Below are 21,585 nucleotides of genomic sequence, written 5' to 3'. Positions count from 1 at the left end.
TTCATTGTTTTGCATCTTCTTGGCAATAATATAAAGAAGACGCGACAGGACAACACTCGGTGGATGCCATATCTGTGTTTTAAACTGAAAAAAACTTTCAGTTAACTACTTGCAGGAGAAAGTTATTGTAGCTGGTGGCCATTTTTAGTACTGTACCAGATTTTTGTTGTATGTGTTTGTTTTTAATGTTAAGATGTCTGCATTTGATATCTCTCCAGTATTTTCTTTTTTATAAGCAAAATACTTATTTTTATATTTTCTGATGTTGGTTCCAGGGGTACACGGGCAGCAGTGGTGTGGTCAGTGGAGGCCTAGTGGAAGGAGTGACCGCAGACAGGCATCGAAGGCCTAAAATAATAACACATGGCTGTAGGCAATTTTAAATTGGTTCAAGGGGTACACGGGCAGCAGTGGTGTGGTCAGTGGAAACATATTGTAAGGAGTGACCGCAGACAGGCATCGAAGGCCTAAAATAATAACACATGGCTGTAGGCAATTTTAAATTGGTTCCAGGGGTACACGGGCAGCAGTGGTGTGGTCAGTGGAGGCATATTGTAAGGAGTGACCGCAGACAGGCATCGACGGCCTAAAATAATAACACATGGCTGTAGGCAATTTTAAATTGGTTCCAGGGGTACACGGGCAGCAGTGGTGTGGTCAGTGGAGGCCTAGTGGAAGGAGTGACCACAGACAGGCATCGAAGGCCTAAAATAATAACACATGGCTGTAGGCAATTTTAAATTGGTTCCAGGGGTACACGGGCAGCAGTGGTGTGGTCAGTGGAGGCCTAGTGGAAGGAGTGACCGCAGACAGGCATCGAAGGCCTAAAGTAAAAAAATTGGGCTGGCTGTAGGCAATTTTAAATTGGTTCCAGGGGTACACGGGCAGCAGTGGTGTGGTCAGTGGAGGCCTAGTGGAAGGAGTGACCACAGACAGGCATCGAAGGCCTAAAATAATAACACATGGCTGTAGGCAATTTTAAATTGGTTCCAGGGGTACACGGGCAGCAGTGGTGTGGTCAGTGGAGGCCTAGTGGAAGGAGTGACCGCAGACAGGCATCGAAGGCCTAAAGTAAAAAAAATTGGGCTGGCTGTAGGCAATTTTAAATTGGTTCCAGGGGTACACGGGCAGCAGTGGTGTGGTCAGTGGAGGCCTAGTGGAAGGAGTGACCGCAGACAGGCATCGAAGGCCTAAAATAATAACACATGGCTGTAGGCAATTTTAAATTGGTTCCAGGGGTACACGGGCAGCAGTGGTGTGGTCAGTGGAGGCATATTGTAAGGAGTGACCGCAGACAGGCATCGAAGGCCTAAAATAATAACACATGGCTGTAGGCAATTTTAAATTGGTTCCAGGGGTACACGGGCAGCAGTGGTGTGGTCAGTGGAGGCATATTGTAAGGAGTGACCGCAGACAGGCATCGAAGGCCTAAAATAATAACACATGGCTGTAGGCAATTTTAAATTGGTTCCAGGGGTACACGGGCAGCAGTGGTGTGGTCAGTGGAGGCCTAGTGGAAGGAGTGACCACAGACAGGCATCGAAGGCCTAAAATAATAACACATGGCTGTAGGCAATTTTAAATTGGTTCCAGGGGTACACGGGCAGCAGTGGTGTGGTCAGTGGAGGCCTAGTGGAAGGAGTGACCGCAGACAGGCATCGAAGGCCTAAAGTAAAAAAATTGGGCTGGCTGTAGGCAATTTTAAATTTGGTTCCAGGGGTACACGGGCAGCAGTGGTGTGGTCAGTGGAGGCCTAGTGGAAGGAGTGACCGCAAACAGGCATCGAAGGCCTAAAATAATAACACATGGCTGTAGGCAATTTTAAATTGGTTTCAGGGGTACACGGGCAGCAGTGGCCTGGTCAGTGTAGTAGTAGTAGAAAGAATGGACCGCAGACAGGCATCGAAGGCCTAAAATAAAAAAATTGGGCTGGCTGTAGGCAATTTTAAATTGGTTCCAGGGGTACACGGGCAGCAGTGGTGTGGTCAGTGGAGGCATAGTGGAAGGAGTGACCGCAGACAGGCTTCGAAGGCCTAACATAACAAAAATGTCAATACAATGGTATTGTCAGTGGCAGGCATTGAAGGATGTCAGCACATAGACTAAACATTGGTGGAGCTGTGAGATAATTTTGCAAGTGGTAGAGCACTGTTTGAGCTGGGGGGGGGGATCTGTCTTGTGGCCGGCGGTACAGGCCCAGGGCCCCTCATATTACAACGGTGTGTCTGACGTTGGGTGCGCACCACCACCGCCAGAGACACTTTATTATACTAGGAGGGACCCAGTGGCAGTGCCGTCGACCAAAAGCGGGCACACCCACCTCTTCAGACAAACAGCACTCTCACGGGTGCTGTCGCCAAGTGTCGATACCACGGCCCCGTGTGGGGAGTTTGGCCATTTATTGAGGTGTAAACATGTCGTATGCTGGACAATCAGGTGCAGAAAATTACGAGATTGGAAAAGGCATTCAGAATAGTCCACAGGCAAGACCTTTTCATAGGAAAGCTAGGTGTCAGCCGGGCAAGGTGGGGCAAAAGATTTCGAAATCCAGTTGTGGTTCATTTTAATGAAGGTTAGATCATCTACATTTTGGGTAGCCAGACGAGTCCTTTTTTCTGTTAGTATTGAACCTGCAGCACTGAATACTCTTTCTGATAGGACACTAGCTGCCGGGCAAGCAAGCTCCTGCAATGCATATTCTGCAAATTCTGGCTAGGTGTCTAATTTTGATGCCCAGTAATCAAATGGGAATGACGGTTGAGGGAGAACATCGATAAGGGATGAAAAATAGTTTGTAACCATACTGGACAAATGTTGTCTCCTGACACTTTGAATTGATGCTGCAGTACTTGTCCTGTCTGCGGTCATAGCAAAATCACTCCACAACCTGGTCAGAAAACCCCTCTGGCCAACGCCACTTCTGATTTCTGCCCCTCTAACTCCTCTGGTCTGCTGACCCCTGCAGCTCGTGTGAGAACGATCACGGGCGCTGTGTGCAGGGAATGCCAGAAGCAAACGGTCAACAAGAGTTGATTGTTTAGTTGCTAATATTAGTTCCAAGTTCTCATGTGGCATTATATTTTGCAATTTGCCTTTATAGCGAGGATCAAGGAGGCAGGCCAACCAGTAATCGTCATCGTTCATCATTTTAGTTATGCGTGTGTCCCTTTTGAGGATACGTAAGGCATAATCCGCCATGTGGGCCAAAGTTCCAGTTCTCAAATCTGCGGTTGTGCTTGGTTGAGGGGCAGTTTCAGGCAAATCCACGTCACTTGTGTCCCTCCAAAAACCAGAACCCAGCCTTGCCGCGCCACCAATTTCCAGTGGCCCCGGAAAAGCTTCCTCATTAAAAATATAATCATCCCCATCATCCTCCTCGTCCTCCTCCTCCTCTTCGCCCGCTAACTCGTCCTGTACACTGCCCTGGCCAGACAATGGCTGACTGTCATCAAGGCTTTCCTCTTCCTCAGCTGCAGACGCCTGATCCTTTATGTGCGTCAAACTTTGCATCAGCAGACGCATTAGGGGGATGCTCATGCTTATTATGGCGTTGTCTGCACTAACCAGCCGTGTGCATTCCTCAAAACACTGAAGGACTTGACACATGTCTTGAATCTTCGACCACTGCACACCTGACAACTCCATGTCTGCCATTCTACTGCCTGCCCGTGTATGTGTATCCTCCCACAAAAACATAACAGCCCGCCTCTGTTCGCACAGTCTCTGAAGCATGTGCAGTGTTGAGTTCCACCTTGTTGCAACGTCTATGATTAGGCGATGCTGGGGAAGGTTCAAAGAACTCTGATAGGTCTGCATACGGCTGGAGTGTACGGGCGAACGGCGGATATGTGAGCAAAGTCCACGCACTTTGAGGAGCAGGTCGGATAACCCCGGATAACTTTTCAGGAAGCACTGCACCACCAGGTTTAAGGTGTGAGCCAGGCAAGGAATGTGTTTCAGTTGGGAAAGGGAGATGGCAGCCATGAAATTCCTTCCGTTATCACTCACTACCTTGCCTGCCTCAAGATCTACAGTGCCCAGCCACGACTGCGTTTCTTTCTGCAAGAACTCGGACAGAACTTCCGCGGTGTGTCTGTTGTCGCCCAAACACTTCATAGCCAATACAGCCTGCTGACGTTTGCCAGTAGCTGCCCCATAATGGGAGACCTGGTGTGCAACAGTGGCAGCTGCGGATGGAGTGGTTGTGCGACTGCGGTCTGTGGACGAGCTCTCGCTTCTGCAGGAGGACGAAGAGGAGGAGGAGGGGGTGCGAACGGCTACAGCCAACTGTTTCCTAGACCGTGGGCTAGGCAGAACTGTCCCAAACTTGCTGTCCCCTATGGACCCTGCATCCACCACATTTACCCAGTGTGCCGTGATGGACACGTAACGTCCCTGGCCATGCCTACTGGTCCATGCATCTGTTGTCAGGTGCACCTTTGTGCTCACAGATTGCCTGAGTGCATGGACGATGCGCTCTTTAACATGCTGGTGGAGGGCTGGGATGGCTTTTCTGGAAAAAAAGTGTCGACTGGGTAGCTTGTAGCGTGGTACAGCGTAGTCCATCAGGGCTTTGAAAGCTTCGCTTTCAACTAACCGGTAGGGCATCATCTCTAACGAGATTAGTCTAGCTATGTGTGCGTTCAAACCCTGTGTACGCGGATGCGAGGCTAAGTACTTCCTTTTTCTAACCATAGTCTCATGTAGGGTGAGCTGGACTGGAGAGCTGGAGATCGTGGAACTAGCGGGGGTGCCGGTGGACATGGCAGACTGAGAGACGGTGGGAGATGGTATTGTTGCCGCCGGTGTCCTAGATGCAGTGTTTCCTACTACGAAACTGGTGATTCCCTGACCCTGACTGCTTTGGCCTGGCAAAGAAACCTGCACAGATACTGCAGGTGGTGCGGAAAATGGTGGCCCTACACTGCCGGAAGGGATGTTGCGTTGCTGACTAGCTTCATTGGCCGAGGGTGCTACAACCTTAAGGGACGTTTGGTAGTTAGTCCAGGCTTGCAAATGCATGGTGGTTAAATGTCTATGCATGCAACTTGTATTGAGACTTTTCAGATTCTGTCCTCTGCTTAAGGTAGTTGAACATTTTTGACAGATGACTTTGCGCTGATCAATTGGATGTTGTTTAAAAAAATGCCAGACTGCACTCTTTCTAGCATCGGATACCTTTTCAGGCATTGCAGACTGAGCTTTAACCGGATGGCCACGCTGTCCTCCAACAGGTTTTGGCTTTGCCACGCGTTTTGGGCAAGATACGGGCCCGGCAGATGGAACCTTTTGCGATGTTGATGCCTGCTGCGGCCCCTCCTCCTCCGCTTCAGAACTGCTGCCGCCTGCACCCTGTTGCCCCAATGGCTGCCAATCGGGGTCAAGAACTGGGTCATCTATTACCTCTTCTTGTAGCTCGTGTGCAACTTCGTCTGTGTCACCGTGTCGGTCGGTGGTATAGCGTTCGTGATGGGGCAACATAGTCTCATCAGGGTCTGATTCTTGATCATTACCCTGCGAGGGCAATGTTGTGGTCTGAGTCAAAGGACCAGCATAGTAGTCTGGCTGTGGCTGTGCATCAGTGCACTCCATGTCAGATTCAACTTGTAATGGGCATGGACTGTTAACTGCTTCACTTTCTAAGCCAGGGACGGTATGTGTAAAGAGCTCCATGGAGTAACCCGTTGTGTCGCCTGCTGCATTCTTCTCTGTTGTTGTTTTTGCTGAAGAGGACAAGGAAGCGACTTGTCCCTGACCGTGAACATCCACTAACGACGCGCTGCTTTGACATTTACCAGTTTCACGAGAGGAGGCAAAAGAGCTAGAGGCTGAGTCAGCAAGATAAGCCAAAACTTGCTCTTGCTGCTCCGGCTTTAAAAGCGGTTTTCCTACTCCCAGAAAAGGGAGCGTTCGAGGCCTTGTGTAGCCAGACGACGAACCTGGCTCCACAGCTCCAGACTTAGGTGCAATATTTTTTTTCCCACGACCAGCTGATGCTCCACCACTACCACTACCCTCATTACCAGCTGACAATGAACGCCCCCGGCCACGACCTCTTCCACCAGACTTCCTCATTGTTTTAAAAACGTAAACAAACTAACGGTATTTGTTGCTGTCACACAAATTACATGGTGAGCTATAACTTCAGTATGATTTAGCTACCCCTTTACAGGTGAGTGAGACCACAACGAAAATCAGGCACAATGTTACACACTCTGTTGTTGGTGGCAACAAATGAGAGAGATGCCACACACGCAGGACTGTCACTGAAGCACAAATGTAAATATTAATCTCCCACTGATTTGATTTTTTTTTTTTTTTCAGGGAGACTTTAGAAAAAAAAGATAATAGAATATAATGATTTTTTCAGGAAGAATTTAGAAACCAAATAAAATAAAATGATTTTTTCAGGGAGAATTTAGAAAACAAATAAAACAAAAAAAGGCTTTCTATGGCCCACTGAGTGAGAGATGACGCACACAGGAGTCAGGAGTGGCACACAAGCCCAGAGGCCAATATTTATCTCCCACTGATTGATGTAGTGATTTTTTCAGGTAGATTTTGGAACCCAAATCAAGCTAAAAAAATAATAGGCTTTCTATGGCCCACAATTGGAGAGAGAGAGAGAGAGAGATGGCACACCCAGGAGTCAAGACTGGCACACAAGCAGAAAGGGCAATATTAATCTCCCACTGATTTGTTTTTTTTGTTTTTTTCAGGGAGACTTTAGGAAAAAAAATAATAGAATAAAATGATTTTTTCAGGAAGAATTTAGAAACCAAATAAAATAAAATGATTTTTTCAGGGAGAATTTAGAAAACAAATAAAACAAAAAAAGGCTTTCTATGGCCCACTGAGTGAGAGATGACGCACACAGGAGTCAGGAGTGGCACACAAGCCCAGAGGCCAATATTTATCTCCCACTTTTTTTTTTTTGTTCCAGGGAAAATTTATAAACCCAATAAAAAAAATAATAAATAGGCTTTCTATGGCCGACTATCTGAGAGAGAGAGAGAGAGATGGCACGCTTAGGACTGGCACACAAGCCCAAAGGCCAATATTAATCTCCCTTTTTTTTCAGGGAGAATTTATAAAACCAAAAAACAATAAATAAATAGGCTTTCTATGGCCCACTATTTGTGAGAGAGATGGCACGCTCAGGACTGGCACACAAGCCCAGAGGCCAATATTAATCTCCCACTTTTTTTTTTTTTTTCCAGGGAAAATTTATAAACCCAATAAAAAAAATAATAAATAGGCTTTCTATGGCCCACTATCTGAGAGAGAGAGATGGCACGCTTAGGACTGGCACACAAGCCCAAAGGCCAATATTAATCTCCCACTGATTGATTTATTGATTTTTTCAGGTAGAATTTAGAACCCAAATAAAGCAAAAAAAAAAAAAATGGGCTTTCTATGGCCCACTGAGTGAGTGATGATGCACACAGGAGTCAGGAGTGGCACACAAGCCCTGAGGCCAATATTTTTCTCCCACTGATTGATGTAGTGATTTTTTCAGGTAGATTTTAGAACCAAAATCAAGCAAAAAAATAAATAGGGTTTCTATGGCCCACTGACTGAGAGATGGCACACACAGGAGTCAAGAGTGGCACACAAGCCCTGAGGCCAATATTTTTCTCCCACTGATTGATGTAGTGATTTTTTCAGGTAGATTTTATAACCCAAATCAAGCAAAAAAATAAATAGGCTTTCTATGGCCCACTGAGTGAGAGATGACACAGACAGGGATGGCACTCTAGCAGAAATGTCAATCTTAATCTCCCACAAAAAAAAAAAAAAAACAGGGAGTGTCCTTCAATTACTATCTCCCTGCAGTAATCTCAGCCAGGTATGGCAGGCAGCAATAAGGAGTGGACTGATGCACAAATTAAATAAAAAGTGTGTACAAACAAAAAAGATAGCTGTGCAGAAAGGAAGGAACAAGAGGATTTGTGCTTTGAAAAAAGCAGTTGGTTTGCACAGCGGCGTACACACAGCAATGCAGCTATCAGGGAGCCTTCTAGGGCAGCCCAATGAGCTACAGCGCTGAGGGGGAAAAAAAAAAATGTAGCTTCCACTGTCCCTGCACACCGAAGGTGGTGTTGGGCAGTGGAAATCGCTACAGCACAAGCGGTTTGGTGGTTAATGGACCCTGCCTAACGCTATCCCTGCTTCTGGCGAAGCGGCAGCAACCTCTCCCTAAGCTCAGATCAGCAGCAGTAACATGGCGGTCGGCGGGAACGCCCCTTTATAGCCCCTGTGACGCCGCAGACAGCAAGCCAATCACTGCAATGCCCTTCTCTAAGATGGTGGGGACCAGGACCTATGTCATCACGCTGCCCACACTCTGCGTTTACCTTCATTGGCTGAGAAATGGCGCTTTTCGCGTCATTGAAACGCGACTTTGGCGCGAAAGTCGCGTACCGCATGGCCGACCCCGCACAGGGGTCGGATCGGGTTTCATGAAACCCGACTTTGCCAAAAGTCGGCGACTTTTGAAAATGAACGACCCGTTTCGCTCAACCCTATTTATAACCTTTATAATATTTATGTATTGATTGTATTGTTAGTGATATTGGAATATGGGATGTTTTATTCCACCTGGTTGTTTTTGTGTCTGATATTGCGTATGTTTTTATGTTGCTTTTTTAACTGAATGTGATTTTTATTGCTTTTATTGTATATGTATTACATGTAGTTGTTTGTATTTTTTCAGCTTTACCTAAAGTGTCTTTTTTTGTGGTGGAGGTTCATGCCTCAAAGATTGGAGTAGGATTGGTGTTATCACTTAGTACATTGTCTCCTACTCATCTACATGTGTGTACCTACTTTTCACAAAAAGTAATATCACTCATAATCCACACCAAAAGAAAAAAAGAATAATGTTTTGTTTTCCTTAGACTATGTACTTGTTCGATCGTATTTCGTATTACACAGTATTATAAAATCGTGTGGTTTTATTTTATTATTTTTTTGTCTTTTGGCACATATGTTGCACTTTGTTGAGCTAAGAACAAAGGTAAAGCAAAACACATCTTTATCTTCCCCAGGAACAAATGTATCAGGCACTGAAATTCCACATGCCTGTCTGTCAAATCATCAGGTTCAGCCAGCATTAATTTAATATGTATGGATTAACACATGGCAACCAGCAACAGATCACTATTTAGTAGGATGTTAAACTAAACACTGCTTTTTAAGAGTAACCAAACTAGTTTTTTAATATAATTGTCGGTCAGACTTTGCAAGTCATGATTTTTTTTTGCAAAAGATATACATACAAATGTTTTGGTCAATCAGACCTTCCTCGGTGTACCGACTGCAAAATGGAAAATTAGTATATGTGATAGCCAATGTTGTCCACTATCCTTAAAGGCTATTTTATCCTGTTTAACATGACCTGTGTATATGACCAAAGGGGAGATGCCTTGTCTTGCTGGTGTATGGGGGCTGTGACGCGGTGTCCACCGCTGGTCGTGTGACACATATACTAATTTTCCACTTTGCAGTTGGAACACTGAGGAAGGTTTGATTGACCAAAACGTTTGTATGTATATCTTTTACTACAACACATGGATTACATTAAATTTTCACCTGAGCAATTTCTTGTGTGCCACGTTTGTTTTACAAGTAAAGCACAGTTTGGGAACCTATTTGAGCACTAACCGGTAGCTGTGCTTACATTCATCATATTTATGATTTTTTTGCTGCATACTTCATACCTTATTTAGTTTCTTTTTTTTTTTCAAATAAAATATTGCAGCAGTGTTCCCTAAAAATCTGCTTTCAACTGATGCTCAGCAGGAAACCATGCTATATTTGGGATCATTCTGTGCTAGCAAATACCCCTGTCTGAGTAAGAGATGGGGAACAGAGAGGGTTAGATAGGAAAGTCCAGTATTCTGTAAATGGAGTACAGATTCTTCTTGTTCAGTAATTGCAGGCCCTGCAGCATGGTGTTTGTGAGCGATGGAGGTAACATACAGTAATAAAGTACCGTATATTGCAAAAATTCTGAACTTTGCAAAGAGTGTTTAATAATTAGATTATTAAAAAAAGTTTGCTTTCTCTATAAGCCACAACTAGAGATGATCAAATCTTTTGAAATTTGAATTTGATTTGCTTGTTAAATATTTCCCAGAAATTTGATTAGCAGCTAATTGATTCACCATAAATCACAATACTGCAAAACTTATAATTGCTCTGAAAGACATATATAACACAGTGAAGTCTCCCAAGACTGCATCATAGCCATTTGACATGAACATAGCCTTAGTAATGTCAAAGTGGCCTCACCATAGAAATGAATAATAATAATCCAGTAGTAACAAACAACCCATTTATTAACACAGTGAAGTGACATAGTTTTCATGTTTTTGAAAATAATTTTATTATCCAAAAGTTATTCATTTTGGCTATTTGTGATTAGACAGACCTTTATGGACAAAACAATAACTCCAACTGACAGTGTCGGTGTTGACATCATGCTACTTTGATTCATATGAGCGATGTGTGATATAATCTATAATTCCCTCTGTTTGTGCCTCACTAATATGCTTGTCAAAGACAAAGCAGGCAAATAATTGTCTGCATTTGGTAGTTTTACTAATTTACTACCCATACAGTTGATGCCAGTGGCAGTGGTGCTTCTGCTGCAGCAAGTGGCTTTCACATTGTAAGCTGTGGTATAAAGTTTAGTTTTTTACTCTACCACATCCATTGCCATTACCATGGACACTTATTATTTTAGCATATATTTTCCACAATAGTATTATTATATTTTGACAATCTTTTCAACCCATATTATTTTAACCCTGTCAAAATGGGTATGGAAAGTATTCAGACCCCTTTAAATTTCAGTCAAGATAGGGTGCAGAGTGTACATTAATGTGAAAAAATGAACTTTTTGAATTTACCAAATTGCTGCAATGGATCAAAGAGTGAAAAATTTAAAGGGGTCTGAATACTTTCCGTACCCGATGTAGGTGCAGAAAGAAAAACATTGCAGCAAGTATATGTGACGCCCAGGAGACCGGGATACCCAGCACCGGACCAATGGAGTCTGTCTCTTGAGGGGGATGTCACGGGTGGCTTGACCCGGTGCTGTGGTCTCAGGCAATGCACAGTGTAAGGGGTATCGTGAGGGGACAGGCACTTACTTGATCAGCAGCAGGTTCTCCCAGCGGTGACGATCCCGATCCTGGATAGATGGCTATTGTCCAAATGAAAGACTGAGGTGTTGAAACGTTTAACCAGTTTACTTTAACATAAAGGGATTTACAACCAGTCCTGTCACCGGAGTCTGTATGGGAACTCTGAGTTACTTTGACCCTGCCGGGGTCTTCGCCTCTTATTGTACGCAATTTCTGTGTGGCCCTGCTACTGTATGTGAACTGGCTGCCGGCCCAATCTGTCCCCTCCGGGTCCTGGTTCGACGGGCAACCCGAGTCCTTTTATCGGTTTACCCCCTCTGGGAGTACCGCTGAACTCTGTATCTGTTGCTGCGTCCGGCCCTAGTGAAGCTGATACCACCTCACGTTTTTCCGGTTGCTGTATTATATATAATGAATACAGCCACGGATCCGGTATCCGTCTTTGCGCCTGTTCTGGGTAGTGATTAATGCTACCCGGTTCTCACAATGTCCTTTTTCTCTATCCCTCTTCTCCTCAGGCCGGTGATTTAGGCCTGGTAACAGTCACAGGGCTGTTAGATATTCAACTGTATGACCTCTCACTTTCAGCTCCTTGGCCCAACTGCGATTTCTTCTCTCAGACCAGAATGGATCAAGGGGAGTCTCTGGAGCTCCCCCTTCTGGCCGAAGGTGGTAGTGCAGTCTTGCTATTTTAGTATTTGTATTTACTGTCAGTAACTATTTTTGTGGCAAATACCCCTAGGGGTGCCACATTCCCCCTTAGTTAAGAACAGTACTCCGGGACTGTGGGACAATAACATTTTGAAATAACAATTAATATGTACAGAGTCTTAAAAATGAAAAGTTACAAAAACCACTCAAGGAAACAAAAATAGAGTTCTGTAAAAAGTCACTTCAAATAGCGTCCATTAATACAGTTCTATCCTTGAAGGTATTAGGAAAGGCACTGTACTTAGTGTCCAGGAATTTAGTTCCATTTTTCCAACGGAGTTATCAATATAAAGTCTAAAGAAAGTTCAAAAAGAGCAAAAAGCAAAGTTCAAAAAGCAGTCTTTCCGGAGCTTTGATTTAGTGCCTCCGGGCTGATAAAAAGTTCAAGAATATGCAAGAAGTTCATACAGACAAGTCTCTGTAGGCACTGGGCTTAAACGTTGCAGACTGAGAACAATGACTATACTACATTTTCTGTTTAACTATATACGGCATAACATATATACAATTCACATTATGAGCTTTATAGTTGGTAATCTGCATACCTGGCCGGTAATTGACCCTGGGTACTACGCTGTGATCTACGTAATAGCGGTGTCTCTTCATGTGGTGTACTACTGTCTACTGCGGATGTAGTATCTGCCCGCTCTGCTAAAGATAATTCCACGACTATGGAGTTGGCAAGTCCACCGTGAATGGGTTGAATAACTTCTGGTTCTGGCTGGACAACGTCTGGCTCTTTCAATGCTTCTGGACATAATTTAAGATTGTCTCTTGACACTAGTACAGATGTTAAGCCTTCGTTTTTGCTAATGAGACACATTTTAGGATTATCCACTCTTGTTGGTAAAACTGTGTAGGGTACGGCTTCCCACTGATTGTCCAGTTTATTGGTTCGACGATTTCTCTTGAGCACTTGGTCACCCGGTCTTAATGGGGTCGCTAGAGCATTCTGGTTGAAAGTTCGCTCTTGTCTTTCTCTAGTTTGCTGAAAGCTTCTTTCCACACTCTCTTGCACTTGGCGATACTGCTTTTGCCGTATGATATCCCAATTGGAGTCTTGAACTTCTGCGTCTGGTTTCAGAATTCCCATTTCTAGATCGATTGGTAATTGGCCGGGTCTTGCACGCATAAGGTAAGCTGGGGTGCAGTTGGTGGAGCTCACCGGGACATGATTATACAGATCCACCAAGTCAGGCAATTTCTCTGGCCATTGATTCCTTTCTGTCTCAGGTAAAGTCTTTAGTAGGTCTATTACAATATGGTTCATCTTCTCGCATAAGCCGTTTGTTTGTGGATGATAGGCCGTCGTCCGGATCTTTTTGCAACCATACATATTACAGAATTCTCTGAAGATCTCTGATTCAAAGGCTGTACCTTGGTCGGTGAGAACCTGTTCCGGATATCCATGGGGTCTACAAAAGTACGTTTGGAACGCTTTGGCTGCTGTTTTTGCTGTCAGATCTTTTACGGGTACTACTACCAAGAAGCGTGAATAATGGTCCACGATGGTCAAGGCATAGACATAGCCGGACCGGCTTGGTATTAACTTCACGTGGTCTATGGCTACAAGTTCAAGTGGTTGTTTGGTGATTATGGGCTGCAGTGGTGCTCTTTGGTTCTTTTGATCGTTTCTTCTGAGGTTGCACGGGCCACAATTTCTGCACCACTGTTCGATTGATTTTCTCATCCCGACCCAATAAAATCTTTCTCTTAGAAGTACTTCTAACTTTTTCCAACCAAAGTGACCAGCACCATTATGGTAAGCTTCGAGGACCATCTTGACATCTTGTTTAGGCACGATAATCTGCCAAACCAATTCATGTGTTTTCGGATTGGTGTACCTTCTACAGAGCTTCCCTTGATACAGGAACATTTTGCCTCTCTCTTTCCAGAGTTGATGCGTCTCTTCTGGGGCATCCTCATCGGGATATGCACTTTGCTCAGTTAACAGTTCCTTCACCAACTTCACAGCCGGATTGCTGTCTTGGGTGTCAGCCCATCTATGGTGTGCTAACGGATTAAAATTCACCTCTTGTTGTTTCTGATAGGTACTTGACTGATGAGGTTTTGCCTTGGGATGATGGAAGGCTGGTAGTTCAATTTCTTCAAGCTCCCCCGTTTCTTCTTCTACATCTCTCAAGTGTGGCATCCGGGATAGGGCATCGGCATTTCCATTCTTGCGACCTGCTCGATACTTGATCTTGAAGTTGTAATTAGATAACCGGGCTATCCATCGCTGTTCTAACGCACCTAATTTGGCTGTGTCCAGGTGGGTCAACGGATTGTTGTCAGTATAGACAATAAATTCTGCAGCGGCCAGATAGTGTTTGAAACGCTCCGTCACAGCCCAAACTACTGCCAGTAGTTCCAATTTGAAGGAGCTATAATTTTCTGGATTTCTTTCAGTAGGCCGGAGCTTTCTACTTGCAAAGGCGATGACTTTCTCCCGACCTTCTTGCTTTTGTGACAGCACCGCTCCTAGTCCCACATTACTGGCATCGGTGTAGAGGATGAAAGGTTGATGGTAATCTGGGTATGCCAGAACCTCTTCTCCGGTTAGTGCCTTCTTTAGTTGCTCAAAGGAGTCTTCCCTTTCGTCGTTCCACTGGAAAGGAGGGTTTCGGTTTGAAGGTTTCTTCGTCTGCCCTACCAAGGCGTCTTGCAAGGGTGCTGCCAACTTGGTAAATCCTTTTATAAATCTGCGATAGTAACCCACCAATCCCAGGAATTGCCTCCCTTCTTTTGCGCTGGTAGGTCTCGGCCAATCCCTTATGGCGGTTATTTTCTCGGGATCCGGTGCTACTCCCTCCGAACTCACGATGTGTCCCAGGTACTGTACCTTTGGCTTGAGAAGGTGACATTTGGATGGCTTGATTTTCATGCCATACCTGGATAAGGCTTCGAACACTTCTGCCAAGTCTTTTAAGTAACAATATACAAAAACCCAGACTCATGGTAACAGGTGACCCAGGAATAAATCCCGGCCCCTCTAGCTACAACTCCCAAAACATGATATACACAGAACAGGAGGAAAACAGGGAGTGTTTAAAAATAGTGTATAATTTTATTACAAAAATACATTAAACCACATACATATAATAAAAACGACAAATACAGATACCAAAAAAGGGGACCTCATACACCCAGGACCGGAATAATATAGAAACAGATAGTACTGTATGGCGGTATACTCCACAGAGTGGAGAAGAATACCCTCAAAAAGAAAGAAAACCCCCACCACAGACCGTATCAGCTACCCATATAGGTCAATAGACAGTCACATTTAAATAGGTATGGGTATGGGCAGAGAGACAATCCGGGAAAGGGGGAGGGTTTCATAATGTGAGGAGAATGGAGAGGCAAAAGTAACCAGCTCAAATGAGCGTTAAAGCAAACCCCACCAGATAGCACCACTCACAACCGGTTCTTACCCCAGGTGCTGAAGACCCCAAGAATCGGGCAATGCCCCCGACGCGCGTTTCGCTATGTGTCCGCTGCTTTTTCAAGGGGGAGCAGGGGGGACTCCCTCTTGAAAAAGCAGCGGACACATAGCGAAACGCGCGTCGGGGGCATTGCCCGATTCTTGGGGTCTTCAGCACCTGGGGTAAGAACCGGTTGTGAGTGGTGCTATCTGGTGGGGTTTGCTTTAACGCTCATTTGAGCTGGTTACTTTTGCCTCTCCATTCTCCTCACATTATGAAACCCTCCCCCTTTCCCGGATTGTCTCTCTGCCCATACCCATACCTATTTAAATGTGACTGTCTATTGACCTATATGGGTAGCTGATACGGTCTGTGGTGGGGGTTTTCTTTCTTTTTGAGGGTATTCTTCTCCACTCTGTGGAGTATACCGCCATACAGTACTATCTGTTTCTATATTATTCCGGTCCTGGGTGTATGAGGTCCCCTTTTTTGGTATCTGTATTTGTCGTTTTTATTATATGTATGTGGTTTAATGTATTTTTGTAATAAAATTATACACTATTTTTAAACACTCCCTGTTTTCCTCCTGTTCTGTGCAAGTCTTTTAAGTGTTGTTCGTAAGTCTTTGAGTAGACGATCACATCATCTAGGTACAGGAGGACGGTCTCGAAGTTCTTGTGTCCGAGGCAGCATTCCATCAGCCGCTGGAAGGTACCGGATGCATTGCAGAGTCCAAACGGCATGCGATTAAATTCACTTAGACCCATTGGTGTGGTGAATGCCGTCTTTTCCTTATCTCTCTCAGCCACAGGGACTTGCCAATACCCGCTTGTTAAGTCTAAGGTGGAAAAATAATTAGCAGATTTCAAAGCAGTCAAGGACTCTTCTATCCTAGGCAAGGGGTAGGCATCTTTATGGGTGATGTTATTAATCTGCCGGTAGTCTACGCACATTCTCATAGTTCCATCTTTTTTTTTGACAATCACTAGAGGGGCCGCCCAGGGGCTACAGCTGTCTCTTATTACCCCGGCCTGTTTCATTTCCCTCAGCATATCTTTTGCACATTGATAGTGAGCGGGCGGTATGGGTCTATATCTTTCTTTTATTGGGGGATGGTCACCTGTGGGGATTGTGTGTTCTACCCCTTCTATCCGTCCGAAGTCCAATGGGTGTTTACTGAAGACTTGTTCATATTCCGTCACTAGCCTATACACCCCTTGTTTTTGATGGGTAGGTGTTGAATTTATGCCCACGTGTAGCTGTTGGCACCAATCCTCCATTTCTCCATCTGAGCCATTGCCTTCCACCTGACAGGTTGGTTGTAAGGGCTCAATGGTTGTGATGGCATTGTTGTCAACAGTATATAGCTTTGCCATCGTAGCATACCTTGGCAAAGTGACCTCTTCCTCTCCACAGTTCAAAAGTCGTACCGGCACTCGTCCCCGGTGTACCTCGACTATCCCTCGTGCTGTGAGTATAGTGGGCCTGCTGTCGGTGTACACTGGTTCTATTAAGGCTTGATAATCTCGTCCCTTAGTACCAATGGCTGCTCTACACCATACCAGCATTTCTGTTTTTGGTGGGATTACAATAGACGTTGGATCACTTACCCTCACACTGCCGATTTCTCCACCTGCAACTTCTACCTGTTGCCTTAACATCAATACTTTTATTTCCCTCTGGAGAACTCTCTGCTGGCAGGATTGGGCAGTTTCAGCAATTTGCTGTAAGACAGAAATGACTTCGGAAAAGCAGTTCTCTAACACATTCATTCCTATCAATACAGTTGGTTCACAGTTCCGCCGGTCAACATCAACAACAATTATACCCTGTTTCTTCAATTCTACTTTACCAATCTTTATGGTCATCTCCCTGAATCCTAGTTTCGGTACCAACTTACCATTACTGGCCCATATATCTAGTTCAACATCAGAGGGCCCTTTATCAATATCTGCATCAGCCCAGTACCTCTTATAAAGGATATACGGTATAGATGAAATCTGGGAACCTGTGTCCAGCAAAGCGTTGAGGGGCATTCCGTCCAGCACGATAGGGATAATGGGTCGTCCTCCGATGTACCTGTCGTGCCAGGGTGTTGGGCCTTGAAAGTTCATTCCTGCGAAGCGGCCCGCATTCCCAGGGGATTCCCATTTAAATCACAATCTCGTGCAAAGTGGCCTGGCTGCTGGCAACGGCGGCAAATGGGCTGTCCATCCGGTTGGTAGCGGTCGTGGGGTCGTCCTCTCCATGTCGGGTATCTCCGGGGTCTCATCCATGGAACATCTTCTCTACGGTTTGACAACTCCATCTTGGGTCCTCTCATCTCCTGCATGGTTTTAGCCATTGAAGCAACAACATCAGTTAAAGAGTCAAGCTTTTGTTGAAGAGCCTCATTAGTACTGGGCCCCAGGGGCTTAGCAATGGCCCCGGACATAGCTGATGTCACTGGTACTCCATGTTGTTGAGGAGCCTCTGCCATGAGTTGCCAGCTGGAGACGTATAACGCTCTCCTTTAATTGGGCAAATGTCAATTCAGGGTTCTTAAAAACAAGCATGCTCACATGCCCCCGGTGAGAAGGGGTGTAGAGTCCCTCAATAAATTGATCTCTTAGCAGTTTATCCGCTCCGGTGTTAAAAATGGGTTCAGCCAGTGTAAGTGATTTAAGGGCTTCCTGCAGGTTTAAGGCAAAGTCTCTCACGCACTCATTAACTTTTTGTTTGCAATTAAAGAATCGTACTTTAGCTTTGCTGCTGGCAGTGGTTTCAAATGTAGCTTTTAATCCAGCAAATATGCGTTCAACAGTGCCTTTTAGATCAGCTGCCCATGCTGTGACTTCTCGCTTAGCATGGCCACTTAACTGCATCATCAGGAGACTAACACGCTGAACTTCACCCACGGGGAACATGTCAAAATGGGCCAGCATCTTTTCTCTGAAATCGTCAAGGGTATTAGGCTCACCTTCATACATTGGAAGCCATGGGCCACCCGGGGTATATGGCATCAGCACCGACATGATGGGCTCCACTCCTTGCACCGCTGTGCTACCGGACTCTCTATCGACACTCTGTCTTTCAGCTGCATTAGTGTCGCCGGGTGCTGCGGCGTCTCCGTGCTGCGACATACTGTGCCCCCTTAGTTAATCCGGACCCTTCCGGTCCTCCGCTTCCGTCGGGATAGTGTAGATTCGTTCCGCTGTGCAGCAGGATCGATTTTCCCCTTGCTCTGATGTCAGAGCGCTCAGCTTGGTGCCTCCCACAATGACACCCACCCACCGCACTCTGTAATGGCGGATTCTGAAGTTTTTCAGTTAGACTGGGGCTCAGGTGATGGCGTAGCTCAATTAACAGTCTCGTGCCTAACGGTTATGAAGTGATTACCTCAGGGGATGGCGGCCATCTTTACTCCATTATAACCAATGGGGAAAAGTCACTTTCAATAGTTTTCAATGGGAAATGGAATTTTCTTTAATAAAGTCAATTTTCAAGATTTTTCATCCAAGTTTTCACAATTTTGGACTCCAATCATGGCACACAATACCTGGTATACGGGCTGGCTGAATCCTGTTCGTGACGCCAATTGTGACGCCCAGGAGACCGGGATACCCAGCACCGGACCAATGGAGTCTGTCTCTTGAGGGGGATGTCACGGGTGGCTTGACCCGGTGCTGTGGTCTCAGGCAATGCACAGTGTAAGGGGTATCGTGAGGGGACAGGCACTTACTTGATCAGCAGCAGGTTCTCCCAGCGGTGACGATCCCGATCCTGGATAGATGGCTATTGTCCAAATGAAAGACTGAGGCGTTGAAACGTTTAACCAGTTTACTTTAACATAAAGGGATTTACAACCAGTCCTGTCACCGGAGTCTGTATGGGAACTCTGAGTTACTTTGACCCTGCCGGGGTCTTCGCCTCTTATTGTGCGCAATTTCTGTGTGGCCCTGCTGCTGTATGTGAACTGGCTGCCGGCCCAATCTGTCCCCTCCGGGTCCTGGTTCGATGGGCAACCCGAGTCCTTCTATCGGTTTACCCCCTCTGGGAGTACCGCTGAACTCTGTATCTGTTGCTGCGTCCGGCCCTAGTGAAGCTGATACCACCTCACGTTTTTCCGGTTGCTGTATTATATATAATGAATACAGCCACGGATCCGGTATCCGTCTTTGCTCCTGTTCTGGGTAGTGATTAATGCTACCCGGTTCTCACAATGTCCTTTTTCTCTATCCCTCTTCTCCTCAGGCCGGTGATTTAGGCCTGGTAACAGTCACAGGGCTGTTAGATATTCAACTGTATGACCTCTCACTTTCAGCTCCTTGGCCCAACTGCCATTTCTTCTCTCAGACCAGAATGGATCAAGGGGAGTCTCTGGAGCTCCCCCTTCTGGCCGGAGGTGGTAGTGCAGTCTTGCTATTTTAGTATTTGTATTTACTGTCAGTAACTATTTTTGTGGCAAATACCCCTAGGGGTGCCACATTTATGTGTGGCAAGGACTGTTGTCAAATTGCACTAGTGAAACAGATTATTATTATTATTTATTATTATAGCGCCTTTTATTCCATGGCACTTTACATGTGAGGAGGGGTATACATAATAAAAACAAGTACAATAATCTTGAACAATACAAGTCACAACTGGTACAGTAGGAGAGAGGACCCTGCTCGCGAGGGCTCACAATCTACAAGGGATGGATGAGAATACAGTAGGTAGGATAGAGCTGGTCATGCAGCGGTTTGGTCGATCGGTGATTACTGCAGGTTGTAGGCTTGTCGGAAGAGGTGGGTCTTCAGGTTCTTTTTGAAGGTTTCGATGGTAGGTGAGAGTCTGATATGTTGTGGTAGAGAGTTCCAGAGTAGGGGGGATGCGCGAGAGAAATCTTGTATGCGATTGTGGGAAGAGGAAATAAGAGGGGAATAGAGAAGGAGATCTTGTGAGGATCGGAGGTTGCTTGCAGGAAAGTACGGGGAGACGAGGTCACAGATGTATGGAGGAGACAGGTTGTGGATGGCTTTGTATGTCATGGTTAGGCTTTTGTACTGGAGTCTCTGGGTAATGGGGAGCCAGTGAGGGGATTGACAGAGGGGAGAGGCCCGGGAATAGCGGGGGGACAGATGGATTAGTCGGGCAGCTGAGTTTAGAATAGATTGGAGGGGTGCGGGAGTGTTAGAGGGGAGGCCACAGAGCAGGAGGTTACAGATGTGTTACAGATGTGCAAAAACATGTGCACAGTAAATTGTGCACATGTGCACAAAATGTAACCCCTTTTTCAAAAAGATGTAATATGAAATGATACTTAGGTACAAGTCCAGAAAGCTAGCATGAAGAAAATGGGAAAATCCAGCCACTGCAAACGTCATAAAACTTTTATTAGTGGATTTAAAACATACAATAGAAAAAGTTTTAAAAACATGACAATAGCGTTTCGAGCTACACTAGCTCTTAATCATGACATGATTAAGAGCTAGTGTAGCTCGAAACGTGTTGATTATCATGTTTTTTTTTTTACTTTTCCTTTTCATGTTTTAAATCTACTCATAAATGTGAAGTTTTATGACTTTTGCAGTTGCTGAATTTTCCCATTTTCTTCACGGTTCATTTACTTAGGAAACCAGCCTGAAGTCTCCATGAACCCTACCCTTACTCCAGGAATTTCTCAACCTGTTGAGCTGATGGTTGCTCCATTGTGTTATTCTACCAGAAAGCTAGCACCTGCAACAGGACACTGTAGTGATATAGAGAATAGAAATGTAAAAGTTGACTGGTAAAACAAATGCCCAAAACCAAAATTGTTTAAGATGGACAATTTGCAAGATAGACCGTCACAGGATTATGTCTGAATTTTGCATAAATGTTATTTTATATTTTAAAACAAACAATGACTATCACATCAAAATGGATTGCCCAAGAAATGCAAAAAACTTAGTACAATCACTTGTGACAAGTAAGCACACAGTCTATAAATGATACTGATTTAAGATTTTTTTTTGTGACATTGTAATTCAAATGCAGCAGGATAAATGCCAACTGTAACGTAACATTGATAAATCACACTAAGTTTGCCAGTTGCTGGCACCTTTCCTATCTCTCTCTCCCTATGAATTGAATCTCTGTATTCTTTACAGACTACTACTCTCCTCTTCTTCAGTGCTACCATTGTACAATACATTTCTGTCTGGAGTAGTTATCACATTTTTATTTAGATCTTTCTCTTTCTATCTCTATTGCTAAGCTGTGAGCTTCAACATCCTTTCACTGTCCTAAATCATCATAAAATGGCTGCTGCATTCCCTGCCTCACTTTGTATA

Source organism: Ranitomeya imitator, chromosome 6 (genome assembly GCF_032444005.1).
Source record: "Ranitomeya imitator isolate aRanImi1 chromosome 6, aRanImi1.pri, whole genome shotgun sequence".
Taxonomy (NCBI): Eukaryota; Metazoa; Chordata; class Amphibia; order Anura; family Dendrobatidae; genus Ranitomeya; species Ranitomeya imitator.
Note: the sequence above shows the minus strand (reverse complement) of the source record.